At 33.9% G+C, this 18,382-nt stretch overlaps 1 protein-coding gene across 1 annotated transcript in view; it reads left to right on the forward strand.

The window, feature by feature from the left end:
• LOC126763399 (uncharacterized) overlaps positions 1 to 18,382 on the forward strand; it is a 60,817-nt gene that overhangs the window by 35,721 nt on the left and 6,714 nt on the right. The gene's annotated exons all lie outside the window — the stretch shown is intronic.

Here is an 18,382-nt window from a genome sequence, read left to right on the forward strand (position 1 = left end):
TTTTTTCACTTTTTAACAATTTATTTTATATTTTGCAATTTGCTTTGCTTTTATATTCGCTTCTATTTGGCTTACATTAACGGTGCTTTGCGGTGCGGTTTTTATCGACCAAATTGCTCGTACGCATGCAATATGTTGCAACGTGCAAAGCCACAACAAGCACAGTTTAGCTGCTACAACCACTTGTGTAACAACAAATTGCTCTCAAACGAACGGGTGGCTTTTGAGATGTGTGCGGTGTTGTGGTTTGCTGAAAAGGCTATACAAAATACAAAACAAAAAAAACAGAATTATGAACAAGAGAAAATGATAGTTATGTAATACATAAGAGCACATATGACATATACATACATGTATGTAGATATGTATGACAATATATGTATGAAATATATGTTCGTTGTATTCATAGACTCTACCTTGTTCTAACAAGCCGCTTATAGGCGCATGAAATATTAATATACAATTAATTAAGTTAAAAATGTGTTGATAAATAGTCGATAGAACAGATTTTGATTAGGTCATCAAGTTCAGGTCTTAAGGGGCACACCCAGCTGAGACTTCAAATAAATTAATATTTTTGTGTTTTTTGCATATATCGCATATACATATGGGGTATTCCATACCAAATCGACCACTTTTGAACCCGACCCCTTTAGATTTTGCTGAAACTTATCCATCCTTTTCTACCCTTTGAAAAACATTTTTGAGAATTTTTTCAAAATTTTTTGTCCAACTTCAAAAAAAGTTATGAATTTTTCAAAAAAAGGCTTTTTTATTTTTAAATAGGCATAACTTTTGTAGCAATTTTTGAAAATTTGAAAATTTTTTTTTTTAATAAATAAAAAAAAATATAAAAAAAATCGGCCCACTCCGGGATTAGCAGGGATAGTTGTCAAATTAATTGAAGTTTTTTTTTAGGAAAAAAAAAACAAAAATGGCGAACATCCAAAAAATGACGATTTTACTTAAAAAAATTGATTATTTTATATAATTGATCGCGTTAAATTTTTTTCGTGTATTTTTTCGAAAAGTTCATTCAAAAACAAAAATTTAAAAAAAGGTCCCCAAAAGTCAATTTCTACAAAAGTTCAAAAGTGGTCGATTTGGTATGGAATACCCCAAATGTTTATAATAAAATTAAATTTAATTAATTACATTTTAAATTAATTTTTTCACATTTTTTTTTTATTCTAACATTATAAAGTGTAGCCACTCAATACAAAAGCTCAAACAGTTTATCAAAACTAGATTTTTCAAATAGGCTGCAGTTGCAGATTAGGTCAGATTTGGTAAATACGGTGATATTCATGGGGACCTCCTAAGACCTCCTATGTATGTATGGATTATGTATCAACAAAGGCAAAGCACCTTGAGTCTATTATAAATTTATTTAGGCGGCTAATATCAATTGCAGCCAATTCGGTTGGCTTGTAGACGGCATGAGAAGCGTCAACTTTACTCTGGCGAAAGTTGGACAGTGGAGCAGAAAGTATGTAGGTGCACATGCAACTGCTGCAACTTTAACAAATTGCGTCCTTCAAAATCTTTAGTCTAACCGCATGAGTGGCAACAGTATAGTGTCTAGTTATAACTCTTATACAGGTGGTGTTAATGTTTAATAGCGTTCGCGGAAGATGATTTATATAAAAGCGAAATGAAATGAAAAGCGTGCTATGCGGTCGAGTTCCTTTATAGAAGAGAGAGATAAAACGGAAGCTGGTTTGACAGCAAGCACATAAGTGCTGCCCAGGAAGCTTCAAACATATGTTTAGAAAGATGATGCCAGATAGGCGCGAACAGGTGGTTTGATCCTTGATAGAAGGAGGTAATCCATTTGATCTCTTGTTTTCTGCTCTGGGTCTCGCTCAGTAGCGCTATTCTCGTACTTCAATTATAATCCTCAAGAGATGTGAGTGCCTGTTTTTGCAAGCCCTCGGCCTTTTATATTACACAGCGATTCCGCTGTAATATGCACGTAGGCTGCGAAGACAAATTATCTGAGCATTTTTGAGATACGTATGATTTTTATATTTTTCATTCACCCCAGAACGACTCTTAAATTTTGTGAAAGGCAAGGAATTTGCTTTTTTACTTTCGTTTAGATTTTTTCAGACGCGATTTGAGCTGACGGCCTACGGATTTGTATTTAGTCCACTGATTTGAATATCATCCTATTATAATTTAATAAAACGTTTTGCGCAATTATCAATATTATTTACTCCTTAGTGTTTCTGATAAGCTTCTATCGGTTTTTGATAACCGGAAAAAACAGAAAACACATTTAAACAGATAAACGGAACATCTACTCCGTTTCGCTGGGACCTAAATATACTTGAAGGTGAACGCACATAAAAAACTTAAGTTAGTTAACAAGTGCCTTTAAATTATTACTGATATTATTTCCAAATGTTGACAGTCCCTTTGAGTGGTTTCCTAAAACCTCTTTGGTGGGTTTTTTTCTAAATGGAATTCTTCACATCACCAATTGACATTTCATGGTTTCAAATCCACGAAATCTATATGTGACCTGGTCTACGAAAAGAGAGCTAACGTGCAAAAACTAGTTTTCTGGAAAAAGCTGTTAAAAATAATCGTCACTTTCTCGTTATCTCATTAATTGTTCTCCTTTTTTTGACACCTAAGCCCCCTTTCCGTAGACCAGGAAACATATGATGAATAAAGACGATTCATAAAAACTACTAGCCGTACTAATAGAACCCTTGCACCTTCAAACAATATACCGCTGTTTAAAAGTAACTCCTTTGGTTCTCTCATTCTCATTATCATTATACAATATATATTTCGGAAATGACTACAAACTGGTTAGAAAAAAATAATGTATGCTGGTAATATAGTTTAAAATATTTTTGATCAAGTGACTTAAAAACATATGAAGAGTTTTTTCCATTATTCATATTGGTAAAATATTTGCTTGTGAGGTTTAATTAGACAGCACACCTAATTTTAATTAATTTCGAATTTTTGAAAAAGTTAGAAACTACTATATGTTTGTGACCTGATCAGAGGTTCTCTCTAAAGGCTTTATTTAAAAACATTGTCTATTTAAGATTCATTGCTTACTTACTTATGATGTATATCTGAGCATGAAATATTATTATTTTAATTTTTTTAATATGGTAACTCTGTTCAAAAATATTTTTGTTTTTGTAAAATACTTTAAAAGTATTCGGATTACACTATACCTCGATAATCGAAGAAAACTCTATCAACATAACATTGATTTTTGACCTTCTATGACGTGTTTTTTTCGGCTTAGGCTCACCTTTGCCACGATGTTCGGCCGTTTGAGCATATGTTTTCGGATCGCCAGCATAAATCCAAGACTAATCGCCAATATTAATATGTTTCACGGCAACCTGGTTTTGACCTTCTATGACGTGGTTTTTTCGGCTTAGGCTCACCTTTGCCACGATGTTCGGCCGTTTGAGCATCTGTTTCCGGGTCGTCAGCATAGATCCAAGACTAATCGCTAGTTTTAATATGTTTCACGGCAACCTGGTAGTCGGAAAGCATTGTTTCACAGACGTTAACATGACGCTGTATTTCGAAAAAATTTTGTGAATTTGGAATTAATCGTGCTTTCACTTTTTTTAAGCTCAAATGAAATTTCAAAATGGTTTTTACTTATTCTTCCGATTTTCCAACCATGCCAGTAAGATCTCTAACTGTTAATCGTTGATTCTCAAGCGCAAATTCCTTTATTTGAATGAAGTGTTGATCATCAGTTGATGTTAGTGGCCGTCGTGGACGTGGTTCATTGCCAACGATTCTAGACCCTCTTTGAATAATTTATACCAATCAGAAACACTTGCTCGTGACAAAGAATTATCACAGAAGGCCTTTTCCAACGTTTTGGCACCAGAGGTTTTAGTTCCACACACAAAATTTAATGGAACTGCTTTGATGAATAATTTCACTCATCGTAAAAATCGCCGATTGCACTTTATGTACTTCAGAAAGAGCAGCGTGTACTAAACACTAATGATTAGTTTGATGTTATATTTGGCACAGATTCCTCTGACAGTCATATCAACTTAGAAAAAAATATTTCGACGAATGGGATTTCGCGCGAAATTTAAATTAAAAAGTCTTACTATTTTTTGCCCACAGTATTCATTATGTATTTTAGTAAAAAATAATTTGTTATTTTATTTCATATTTTTTTAATATTGTAACTCGGTTTATAATAATTGTTATATTATGATATTTTAATATGAAATATGTTTGAAATATACTTAACCTATTGCACTTAAAAATATCCCTATCATTTCGTATGTTATGCATGACAACGCTGTTTAAAATATTTTTAATAAATTACTCTTAAAATTTAGGTTCTTAATTTTTATTTATCGTATCCAATACATTTATTTTTCTGATAGATGGCAACTCCATTCAAACTATTCAAACCTCATAGGAATACTACACTTTTTGCAATAAAATTCGTTCATTGGATTAACTTAACATTGCACTTCAGCTATTAAAAAATAATAAAAAATTCAAAATAAATTAACTCAAAAAATTCGCATTAAGCGCGCCTAGTTCATTATCTCATATGTTATACCAGCGCTGAGTAGCGATTAATTACATGCGTGCTTGCACTTGTTCGTTTGCCATACTCGGGCGCCTTTTATTGCAATCAAACATTTGTTTTGTGGAATTCGCGTGATTGGAGCGCGATTAAAATGCAACAGATCGTTTCATAATTGCGGCCGTTTAGGCCTCGGCAGTGCCGCTAATACGAAATTAATCATTGCTATTGTGGCTAACCGTGCGCCGTTTGGCGAATGCAGTGGTAGAAAAGAAAAAAATAATAGCAACAGCAAGAAGAAGAGGAGTAGAAAAAATGCAGGCATAACAAATGACTAACGCTGCTGGGGTGAAGGTGTTGGGACTGACGGTGGTAGTGGCGATATTGATGGCGGTGGAAGCGCTGGCCATATTAATCGTTGTGGTGGAAGCGCTGGCAGTGTTGCTAGTTGTGGTGGAATTGTTGCAGTGTTGGTAGCGGCAGTGAATGCCTCGTGCGTGAGCGCCAAGTAAATGAACCTGTACGCCTAAGCGCTGCATTGCATATGTTGCACAAAATTATATATTATATATTTTAGTATATATGTTTGTGTGCACATATATGTATATGTGCGGTGTGTGTTTGTAAATATATATAAGCTTGCTGTGCGGTGCCAAAAACACTTAATTCTATCAACACTTTGCCAGCCACCTAAACTGCCATCAAGCCCCCTCCTCTTTGCTGACATTCGCAGTTTTTGTTGTTGTATTTGACATCTACTTGCATTGCTTGTGTTGCTGCGCGTTGTTTTATATTTTCAGCGCGGGCGGCGGGCGTTAAATGCTAATGACGCCACAGCCGACAATCGACTCCAAAGTTCGTTCGTTCAAAATGCGGCTTCAAACATTTTGCATTCGCACACCGTCGCCTATTTGAGTGTTGTAGTTATTGTTGTTGCTGCTGGCAGTGCGCATTGTGGGGGCATTGTAATGTGTCTCACACTCTCAGCACGTTCGTCGCTTAAGTCTTTCGTTTTGACAACGTACAACACACCGCTGAAGCGTCGCTGAGCGAACGTGGGCGCGTTGCATTGTTGTCGCTTGTGGTTGTTGCTGTTGCTGTGTGTTGGTTGCATTGTTTATATCGCTTTCTTTTGCTTTCAAATGACTTCTGCGACGCTGTACGCTTAAGCGTTTTAGTCCATTTTAAATTTCAAATGACTTACTTACATGCTTTTATTTTTATTGCTGTTGTATTTATATTTTATTGCACTCAACTAAATAAATGTGCAAGCTAATCGGGTTAATGTGTTGCGTGCACACACATATATACATGTTATATATACATAAATATATTTATATACAAAGTACTCACATTTATATGAGCACATCTCGGTCAGCCGGATTTGAAGTAACTTCATTTGTATGTTTACATATATCTGTATATATACATGTCTATATATGTATGTGAATACATATGTCTAGATGAGTATATACACATGTATGTTTGCTGCCCTTTGACTATTTGTGAAAATTTGTGCCGGTAAATTGGCAATTATGCAATGTGTAACATAAAAGTGCGCATGTAGGCGTGTTAATGGCGCAATGCAGCGACAATTGTCAAACTCAATTAGCGGTTTTTACTGTCAAACATTAACATAAATTTGTTTGACAAAGCGGTTGCATGCAAATCTAGTCGCTGTGTAGTTATCAGAAACCCGGATTTCTAATCCGTCTTTTTTATGCGCGCCTTAGTTGCACAAAAAATCATGTCATTTCATACTAAACGGTTAATCATACATACATATATTTGCGGTTATGCTTAAAACTTCATTTGACACATTTTTCTTGCAACAGAAAATGCGTATAATTTATTCATGAGCATGCTTAGTTAGATCTTTGAGAAGGAGTTGAGCTATTTTTGGCCTTTGAAATGCAATTTGATGAATGAAGATTTTTATTTAAATATTTTCGACTCAAACGTGATCTCCGACGGCACAATAGACCTAAGGTTGCGGTGAAGTCCTTATCTATTTATTTATCTCCAACGACGATAAACAAACGGTCCTCCACTGCTACCGCAATTCCGGCCTTCCCACCAGAATTAAGAGCACTTAAAAAGCTTGACTTTTATCGGTCAGTTTATATGGCAGCTATATGCTATAAAGACTCGATCTGAACAGGAAGCAATGCCAAATTTTAGAACAATATCTCAAAAACTGAGGGTCTAGTTCGTATACATATATACAGACAGGCGGACAGACGGAATCTGTTTCAAATTTTGTATTTCTATGTGCGAATGTTGGAAAAGGCTTACAATAATTCAATTTTATCAAAAAAAGTAGCCAACGAGTGGTATTAAGTCTTCAAAGGCGGTCGAGAGATTGTTGAAGATGTGCCTCTTTCTAGACGACCTACGACCTCTTCAACTCTTGAAAATTTTAAAACAGTGAAGAAAAATCGTTAGGCAGACAGCTCGACATCTCATGCAAGCCCGTTCGAATGACTTTGGTGGATATTTTGGGCATGAAACGCGTTCTTGCTCGACTCGTTTTGATAAAGATAAAATTTTTTTTTGAAATAATACCGTAAACAGGTCTCTTTGGACATGCTTGTTCGCACGAACTCCGATTCCACATTAATGGAGAGCATTATAACTGCCGATGAAACATGGGTTTATACGTTTGACATGCAAACAAGTCAACAACCATCGAAATGGAAGGAAAAAATGAGCCGAAACCAAAAAATCATGCCAAAGCCGCTCAAAAATAAAGGTGCTTATTCGATATTCGTAGTTTGGTGCATCATAAATTTGTTCCAGAGAGACAGACGGTCAATAAAAAGTTTCACTTGGCCGAATTGACACGTTTGTGTGAGAACATCCTTCGAAAACGGCCGAAATGTGGAAGAACAATTTATGGATTTTACACGATGATAATGCACCATCGAATCGAGGCACGATTGTGACCGAATTTAAAGCCAAAAACGCAATGTATACCAGCGACCAACCACCGGATTCACCAAATTTGGCTCCGTGTGTTTTTTTCTTGTTCCCCAAACTGAAATTGCCGCTCCGTGGTATACGTTTTCAGTCGATCGAAGAGATAACACAAATTCGCTGAAGGTGCTGATCACCATCCAAAAAAATGCTTATAAAAGTGTTTCGAGGACTGGAAAAATCGTTGGCATAAGTGTATTACATCTGATGAGGATTACAAAGCAAAAGGAATATTGATTAATAATTAAATGTTTTGCGTTCTAATACAATTTCCGGGTACTTTTTTGTATATGTATTATAAATACTATAGTGGACCTACAGTTACTTACACCTCATTTTGGTCGATTACATATTTTTCTTTGAAGTATTTAACATATCGCCTATTAGTTTTTAAAATGTAACCAAGATTGTCAAGAAACAATGCCATTTTGAATGGTAAAAGACCTTTTTCCCTTATCAAGCTCTTTTCTTGATCTTCACCGACCTATGCTCCATTCTCGCAGCATATTTTGTTATTTCATGGAACGAAAAAGTAACATAACGATAATTTTTTAGATTGAGTTTGCTTGTCGGTCACCTTAATTTGGCTTTCGGTGAGAAGCATCTATTTCGCGATCTCTATTGGAGACATATTTATGTTTTCAGCAGTCTATATAAATGTTCGAGTGAAAGTCGCTTTAACAACGAGAGGAATCGTTAACAGATAGGACGGTAGATGGGTGGCTCATGATAGGTAAATTACCAACGAATTCACTATTTTCATAAAACACTTTATATTGTTTAAGTGTTTGTGCTTTCGTTAGAGCAAGAATTTCTTTATATCTCCAAATTATTTGAATATTTCTAGGGCATAATCTTTAAAATATGTGCAAGTGCATTGTATATCATAAAAAAATTAAATTAAATCGTGCACTTGCATATATTTCTTAGAGACTGGAAGTTCTCAATTATAATATTTAAATTAAACTTTAGAAGAAACTGTCAGCTGCGTTTAGAAAGTCATAAAAGTGTAAATACTCGAATTCGTCGAAATATTAAAATAAATATTTGAATTTCTTAGAAAACATCTGTTCACCGTAAGGGTTAAGTGAGTCGCAAAACAAACAAAAAATTATATGTAATTTTACTTTAAACTAAAAATTGCTACGAATATTCAATAAACAACGCCTGCAATATTTACGAAGAACTTTATGCGCAGTTGAGATTCTTTATTTAATTAACTCAAGTTGTTTGTTCTACCTCCATGCAGGCAGAATAACAATATGTGCTTCATACTACAAGTAGAATAGGCTACAATGTGGGAAGACACGTTGGCGTATGAGTAATTTCAATACACAAGCACATATTTACAGATGTGACACTAATGATATGTGGACTCATCACTACAAGTATTATTTTTTAATTTTTTTTATTCTAATTTGTTTTCAGTAGAATAATTTAGTGGTTATAGAGATTTGCGAATTTCAAAAAATCGATTTATTTTTTTAAATAGAATTTCTATTCACAAAAAAAATTTAAAAAAAAAAAACTTTTTTTTAAGTGTTTACATGAATATAACTCTTAAATCTGCCCCAGCAAGTCTTCAACACCTAGAGGAGAGCTTGCAACATCACATATGAAGTTGTTTTTTTCAAAAACCAAATTGCAAAAAAATTGGTGTAATAACCCCAAATTGTTTATAACTGCACTCTGCATTAATTTTACAGCTTGTTGCAGCAAATTTTGTTGCACTGCAATTTGGTTTTTGCACCAATTGCGTTATTTGCGGCAGCCATGCGGGTCCATGGGTGCACTTTTACATACAAACACACATGTGAAGATAAATAAAAACAATTTTTTATGTTCGGCTGGTGGCAGTGTGGGCCTTACTTGCAAACACACCTGCATTTATTTGCAAGCAACTTGTGTTGCAAAGGTTTTTGGAGCAAACACACACACACAGTATACATAGACAAGCATTTCCAGATGCCCACACGGCCGATAGCTGCCAACCGCTTCCGACGATCGCTGACCGCTGCCCACTTAGCGTGCGCAGAGTGGAAAAGCCCGTTTGTCCGGTGCAATTCAACTTCGCGTGCTCTTTGTTGTTGCGCTTTACAACAACATGTCAGTATATAATTTGCCAACATACATCCTGAACTGTAAAAATATGCGATACAGATTATCGGATCTGCGCTGAGCTCACTTACTAGTTTTTTGCTATAATTTTTGCAAAGTCAAAACTTTTCGATTTTATTATTGCGTGACTTGCGATTACGTAAGCCGTGCTACACAGCAACGCGGCGCATAAGTGCTTACATACAAGACACATATGCCATAAAAGTCCCTCCGGCGCCTTCGTTCGATACGTTCGTGATTTCGCACAATTTTCGTTCGTTCGATCGCTGCTCTCGATCGCTTCGTTCGATCGTTGTATGTCGACTTTACTGTTGAATGTCGGCTTAACTGTTGTATGTCAGCTGGCTGGCCATTGTTGCCCTCAACAATGTTGTCAACAGCACAATAATAGAACAATACGTTGCTAATAATGTTGAAATATGAAAAATAAATTCGTTCGGATCGTAAAAGTCTAATTAGACTGTCCAAATAGTGAGTTATGCTGATGACCTCATAAATCTAATCGGGCTTTGTGCTGGCGGGCAAAGCGCAAAAAAAGCAATGACACAAATTGCCAACACAAATTAAATTGGTTCCCCTAAAGTTTGGTTGCTTTTGACGTTTAATGACAGAATTCGTAATAAGTTGCCAAAAAAACGAAATATTGAGGAAACAGCAATTCGGTAATTCGGGCAAAAAGTCATAAAACGTACAAATAAGGAAATGAAATTTTCGAACAGCTTTCTGGTTGGTAAGGAATTATAGCAAAATTAAAATTCGACTTATGGTTGCAGTTACAGTACAAAACAAAACGAGAACATTTTTTGAATGGCAATAATTAACGCGATCCAGATTATTGCAATTAAAAAAAATGTTCTCGTTCTCAAAGACTTAAGAAAAAAAATTCTGCAACAGCTAATAAATATATCAAATTACTTAAATCCTAAATCAGTTTTTATTCTTAAGTCTTGCTTAAATTGCCTTTGGTTAGATTTCATATGATTCATGGACGTTTTTTTCTGCTGGTCAGCAATTTATGCACAAAATTACATTTTTAATCAACTTAAGTTTGATTTTATAGAATTATTTATTAATAACTTTATATTATTTATGGTCTGTGGCTTTTCGATCCGAAGACAGCCAGGTAGCTTGATGAATTTTGCCACTTCAGCTTTGCCCACCCTGGCGTTAAAGTCACCAAGCACGATTTTGATATCGTGGCGGGGACAGCTTTCATAGGTGTGTTCTACATAAGTGCTCATAGATGACATCTGAGGTCGCATCGTTCTACTCTCCCGTCGGTGCGTGTGCGAAAATCAGCGATATGTTGAAGATTCACTTTGATGCGGAATCCACTATGCCAGGACTCGGCGACGAAGTCTCTCTCCTACCACAATCTCACACCGAATTTGCGCTTCTTTTGTTTACACTGTAGTAAATGCCACAAGAACCTACTCACCTCAGTCCTGGTCCCGTCCGTCGCACTTCTTGGGCGACGGTGCTGTCAGCCTTTACTCTCACGAGGACATCAACCAACTGGGCAGCGACACCTTCCCAATTAAAGGACCGTATATTCCAGGTGCATGCCCTTAAATCCTTATTACGTTTGCAAGGATTGTCATCAAAAGTAGATTCTCACTCGAGGCTATTTTCTCCTTTTTATTGGCGGTGTTTGTTTTTACGTAGTGGGTCCGAAACCCATCACACAACCCTAGGAAGGGATGGTTCGCCTTCTCACTTTAGCTCGCTTCAAACGGATGTGCTTAGGTTACCCAGAGAATACTTGGTTAAAGACCGGAAGTCAAAGACCATCACTAAAATGGCGCTCAGAGAACTTTCCTCACTTGCGTGAATTTCTACACATGACTCCATCCCGCATCCATATAACATATATATACATATATAACGAGAAATAGTAATAACCATTGGCAAGATTTTATGGGGTCAAAGGGCGCCTAAGGCGATAATAAAAATTGTTTTAGTATACGTGAAAATGTTGATATTATGTCAGTTCGGGTCCAACACGATCATATATTTTAAAGCGTAGAACTGGGAACCTGGCTTTCTTGGACTTACATCTTGCATGCCACTTTTGATAGTCATTATTTATCAGTTGTAGTCAATAACGATTATCGATGAGGTAGCATGAACCCCGAAAAGCAGTCCTGAAATTCGGAGCATTATTATTTACTCAGAACGATAATACTAGTATAATAACAGTATAAAATTTTAACTTTATTGACTAGCGCCATCAGATTCGGAGCAAACTTGTTGGACAGATTAATTTGGAAGACTTATTTCTATTTCGAAGTGAAACCAATTTGAGGACCATGAACTGCAGACATACATAACTATAATTGGAAAAAACTAAGCATTATCCTACTTTAGATTCTTTATTTTATACTAAAGTTTTGTGTGATAACTTTCCATAACTGGAGGTACGACTAGCTATGTTAGATTTGAATGTTCCCATGAATTTATATATGTACATATAATATATAACATATATTAATAAATAGCATATGTTAATAAGGCCAAACGAGTAAATGTACATTTATAAAAATACAATTTCCACATCCATTCAGTTTATTTATTTGTTTTGTGATTAACGGTAATTGCACTCTATATGCCACATTCGTAATAATTTAACTGTTAATTGGTAATATTTTCCAAGTTTTCATTACTTTTAGCGGTCGATGTCAGGTAGCATGATAAATGAGACATATAAATATGCAACACATTTTCACTTGGCGTGGCATGCAACGAACTCAACTCGTGTGTCTCGTGATTACAATGTTGCATCTGTTTATGCAAGAAAACTTGTCATTACAAGTGGAGAAGTGAAATCAGATAAAATCAGTTGAAATGATACAATTTATTGGGGTTTTAAACTATTTTAATGCAAATCTAAAGGTCATTGCCTTAGGAGCTGAGATATTGGATGTAAATTACATATGGAGAGTCGATTCGGCGCCGTTCTCTGACTGACGTAGGCAACGACTTGGCGCAGATCTTAGATTGACATCGTACAAAATACTCGTGTCCAAGCCGCTGGACCTTCTTAAGCGACATCGCTTCGCTCTATGAGCTCCTGGAAAAGTTCCAAGAAGATCCGACGTTTTCGAGTAAAATTTTGTTAAGCTATTTTTTTCTGCCTCAATAGGTATGTAACCACGCAAAATTGCTGCATTTGGGACGAAAAGCGACCTGAAGAGATTCAAGAGCAGCCATTTTATCCAGAAAAAAACAAGATTTGTTGTGGTTTGTGGCCCGGTCAAGCCGCACATGTATGTTAACGCGTATTCTAATTTTCTTTACATTTGTTTTAAACCTCGGTTGGGCCTTCAGAGGCTTCATTGAATTGGATTATTGTGCAGTTTTGACGTCATATTCATATACCAACATACACTCGCTAGCAATGAAGCATTTGATGAATGTCGAGTCCTCAACCACATTGTTAAGCAACTCTTTTTCGACCACTACTTGACATCGGTTTTGCAGAAGATTCAGGTCTTTTGGTACGAGATTAGCATTGACACACTACATATCTAAAATAATAATCGTAATGGTTAAGTCGATCCATAAGAGATGTTGAGATCCTCTGCTGTCTCTCTGACGCCCACACGACGTTTTCCAAGCACTGTACAATTTTAAAGTAGCAATTTGAACTAAATAAATCGAGGTCAATCGTGTCTGGTTTACTTGATTCACATAATTTTGTTTTGGTTTCATATTCAGACATTTCGAGTAATAACTAAGTAACCCAAAGCTGATAACCAACGACACCCAGAAAATCAAAAACAAGAAAATATATATAAAAAAGTACATTACTTACATTTTACGCCTTAAACTTGCTTCATAATATTATGAGCACTGTTAATCGCGGACTCGCCAAAATCCACTGCCACTGTCACTGTCACTTTCAATGCTGCTGCTGTCATTTTTCTCTCCTTTTTTTCTATTTTTCACAGTGCTTCCAACCTATCAATATTCCACAATCCAGCTCTTGCATAATTCCGCGCTGCGCTCAACTCGTTTATTATCACAGTTTGTTGTTATTGTTACACGACTGCAACATGCAATCGGAATCGCAATCGCTGGCGCTGGCGCTGATCTTCATAACAAACGGAAATGATTACAATTGGAAGTGGGAAAAATAGAGAAAATATAAACTAAAATTAGACAAACAAAAACAACAATCGGCAACCGCAGAAGCGCAACAACTAGTTGGCTGTTTAGCGCACTCGTGCGCATTGTTGCTTTTTCCTGCTGCCGTTGGCGCCATACCCGAACCACAACTGTTGACCAAAAAACAACAGCATATAAATACCGAAAACAACCACAAATACATATAAAAACAACAACAAACACATAAAAACCACAACTCGCTGTGCAAAGTCATAAAGTCTGCAAAGTTTTTTGTTTACATTCGCAAACGGCTACCGACGCCTCTGCCTCGCTCACCACACTTCATTTCAACACATCGCTGACTCTTCCGTTGTGCTGCTCATCGCGCATTTTGGCGGCACTTCTTCACGCTCATCTTCTTGTTTGTTTGTTTGTTGTTGTCACCTTTTTTGGTTGTTGCCATCTTCTACTGTTTTGTTGTGGTTAGCACTTTTTTGTTGTTATTGTGATTTCGGCCTTTCGTCTGCCGGTTTTTATTTGTTTACATTTTTGGCTGTTGGCCGTAACAAAATCGTTGATCTCGACCCTGTCAGTGTATGTGTGTGTGTGTGTTGGTCTGCTGGTCGCATCTTCCATAGCTGTCTGTCCACTTGGTGACGTCACAACAGACATCGAGCGTTCAAAAAGCAATTACTTACTTTTATGGCAATTAAATATTGAAAATAAAAGAAATATATACAACAACAACACACAGCAGCAACGAAATTGTTACTTCTTTGTGAATGAATGGGCATTTGAACGCTAAATTATACCGTTAAGTGGTTGAGTGAATGAGCGCATGAGTGCCGCTTGCCCGCTGAGTGAATGGCGAATGGCTGAATGAGCACATTAGTAAATAAATTTTTTTTTTGTTTGAAATTCGATCTGCTCATCTTGAATTATCGTGTTACACACGGCGTATAAGCGATTTGGCATTGAACTGACACTTGGAGTTGGGTTTGTGTGAGCGTAACGTATCTTCAGATGTGAAGTGATAGGAAATCGTACCCTTAAGTATTGATATTATTTTAGAGACAATTAAGATTTATTATTTTAAGTATTAAAAATAAAGAAAAAAAAATTAAAAATTGGAAACAAAAATTAATTTATAAAAAAATAAAATATTAATAGAAAATAAAAATAAAAATATTGCACTTTAATCGAAAAAAAATGTATTAAAAAAATTAAATAAATAATAAAAACAAAAAAATCGCTATAATTAAAATATTTGAAATTTAATTATATGTAATTGAAAAATAAATCAAAACAGCATATATTTTTTTTATATCAACTAAACAATTTTAATATTTAAAAAATAACAAAACACATTAATTAATTAAAATATTTAAGAAAAAAAAACAAAAAAATTTTAATTAATTATAAATTACAATTACAAATTTTTTTGCACAAAATATAACATTTTTTAAAAAAGTTATAAAAGATAAAATAAAAAATTGCAACTAATAAAAATATTTCTTTATCGATTTATTTTTTCTCAATTTAATCGACAACAAAATATTTATATTATTATAAAAAATAAAATCAAAAACTTTAAAAAATAAAAAATTGTATATATACATACATACATTATTTAATAATATTACAAGAAAATAATAATTTTTAAATATATGAAAACCAAATAATAAAATATGGTTTTTAATATTAAAAACATTAGTTAACAAAAAAACAGAAATTATAATACAAAAAAGAATTAAAAAAATGAATAAAAACAAAATTTACATTTTTTATTAATATTAAAAAAAAAACAATTTTATAATATATGAGAAATAAGAAAACAGCAAAAAATAAATTTTTTCTAAGTAGGTATATGTACATACATATGTATGTATGTCTGTTCGAAAAATTAATAAAAACAAAATCTTTTTTTAATACTAAAAACATTAGTTAATTAAAGAAAAATAAAAATTAAATCAAAAATTTCAAAACAAAAAATATTTTAAAAATAAATCAAAACAAAATATATATTTATTAATACTTTTTTTTACTATTAAATAGTATTAAAAAAATTTTTAAATATATGAAAAATGAAAAAAACGGCAAAAGATAAAATATTTTTCTTTTAGGTATGGGTATAAATAAAAACAATATATTTTTTAAATTTTAAAAAATCAGTTAATTAAAAAATATATAAAACTACAAAAAATACTGCCATTTTTAAATTCAACATTAATTTGAAACAGATTTTAAAATAAAAAAAAAATGTTTGGTATTAAAAAAATAAATAAAATAATTACTTAAAAATATGTATTACATATTTTTTTGATATATTTACTATATAAAATACAGTATAATATAATAAAAATATATTTAAAAAAAAGTGGTAACTAAAAATTAAATAAATAATAAAAATAAATATCTTAAAAACAAAATCATTAAATATTCAGCTCAAAACTACTAAAAAAATACGAGTAGGCACTTGGTTGTCATGTTCGCTGTTGATTAAAAGTATTTTAATGGCTTACATGCCGACCAGCTGTGGGTAGATAGTAAGCAATAAATTTTTCACTCACAGTAGGCGAACCAGAATCGAATGTCGCACTTTATATGGCGATAGTTAAGCAATCGATTGAAAATAACAAATTTATCAGCTTGTGATATATAAAATAAGTAATAAAATAAATATTGTGGCTGATAACTAGCTGCATGTGCTCAAGAAATAATAATAGCAAATAGGTGGTAGGAAGCTAAGAAACTGCTTAGGTAAGAGTTGTATAATAAATTTTCCTAACCAAGAGGTGTTATGCAACTATATTTATGATAATGGACAGTATTTTAGGTAATGTTATTAAATTACATGTTGTAAACAAATGTTTTTCTAATAGGTGAGGTGTCTTTTCAGTCTCACCTTAAGTTATTTTGTATAACCTGAACAGAGTATATTAGATATGCCGCGAAGTTTTAACACCCACAAGAAAATTTTAGGGACTATGTTAAGAATATATGATACATACGTGTATAAGTGATGAGCGTGACGAGCTGAATCAATTTAATCATGTTCGTCTCTCTGCCCTTTTGTCTGTCTGTATATAAATTAGTTTTTGAAAGATACTGCACATTTGCCGGAACCGCCGATATTCGACCACTATAGCATGTGGCTTCCATATAAACGGAACAAGCGGAATCAAATGTTCGAATGAAAAACTTTTCTAGGCAAGACAACAATTTCCTAACAATTCTTTTCTGATCAGGCCACTAAAGTAGATTATTCTAAACTAGCAGGCCAATAAGCCACGCATAGACTTAGATAACTTTTAAAAATATTTAAGCAAAAAAATCGATTTTTTGAAGCTTCTAAAGCAGGCTCCCTCCTTAAAGCATATGTGAAACTTTAAGTGCCCTTTTATAAAAACTACTTTTTTTCAATTGATAAATAACTTTGACAATTTCTGTTCGATCGACTTCATATTTGATATTATCTTAGAAATTGGATTCTGCATAGAAGTACAAGTATGTAGAGAAATTTCAATTGATTCAAATTTTTTTTTAAGGCGAGTTACGCAGTTTTTCACCAAAAATTAAATTTTTCTTTCTTGCTTTTGAAGAAATCAAAATTTTTAAATTTCCCAACGAATGTCTGTGGGTATTGTCATGTGTTTTTAATTTTGCTTTAGGACAATTGTGAATGCTCTTGAAAAAAAGAGCAAAGCGAGATCGCGCGATTTGTTTTTAGGTCTAGAAAATTAACAAAAATACTAATTTTTCATCAGCTTGAGGTTCATTAGTTCCGTGAATAAAAAAGAATTGTGACAAATCACAATTAATAATTCTGCACATGATTTTAGCAAGTCTTTATAATTTTATCAAATGATTTTTACTGCACATGGGACCTACGGAGAGGACTCCTACATAAGCTATCTCCAAAGAAGTATGTATATTTGTGAATTTTCTCTGCTGACTGGTCCTTTAGACCTACTATATCCGAACATTTTATTACTACTTTGATATGTTAGTGATTATGATATTTGCTGCGCAAAGATGACCGATCCAGCCTAAGTCTAGTGAGAGGTTTATTACGTTAGGTTGAGTAAATGAGTATTTATTGAAATTGAAGGGTTTTCTTGCAGCAACCTGCACTAGATAGTTCAATTGTATAGTATCTGAACAATATCGTAGAAGGCTGAAAACAAAATGAGAACGGAAATAAGAGAATGCTTTAGTTTGACGCAGATGAATGAGATTTCAGGAAGACCACCATTTTACATCTTTATTCAGAAAGTTCACTTTTCAAATTTTAAAAATTTCTGCGACAAAGTTTGATTATCTCAATTAGGCGATTAAACATAGTGATTTGAAATTTGGAATGTTTTCAATAAAAATAAAAAAAAGTTTCTGAGAATAATAATTTTTTCGCGGGAATTTCCAAAGTTTGAAAAATGAACTTTCTGAATATGTGATGGTTATTTTTGAGAAACGAAAATTAGTTGGTGAAATTTTAGTTTGAATGAAAAAACGAAAATTCCTATGTAAAGTGTATGGGAACCTAAAAAAAAATAGCGACCCCTTAGAGTTAAGCTACAGCGCCTGGCTAGAAGGAAGATTTTTATACCCTGAACAGGGTATATTAAGTTTGTC

This window comes from Bactrocera neohumeralis, chromosome 6 (genome assembly GCF_024586455.1).
Source record: "Bactrocera neohumeralis isolate Rockhampton chromosome 6, APGP_CSIRO_Bneo_wtdbg2-racon-allhic-juicebox.fasta_v2, whole genome shotgun sequence".
In the NCBI taxonomy this organism is placed as follows: domain Eukaryota; kingdom Metazoa; phylum Arthropoda; class Insecta; order Diptera; family Tephritidae; genus Bactrocera; species Bactrocera neohumeralis.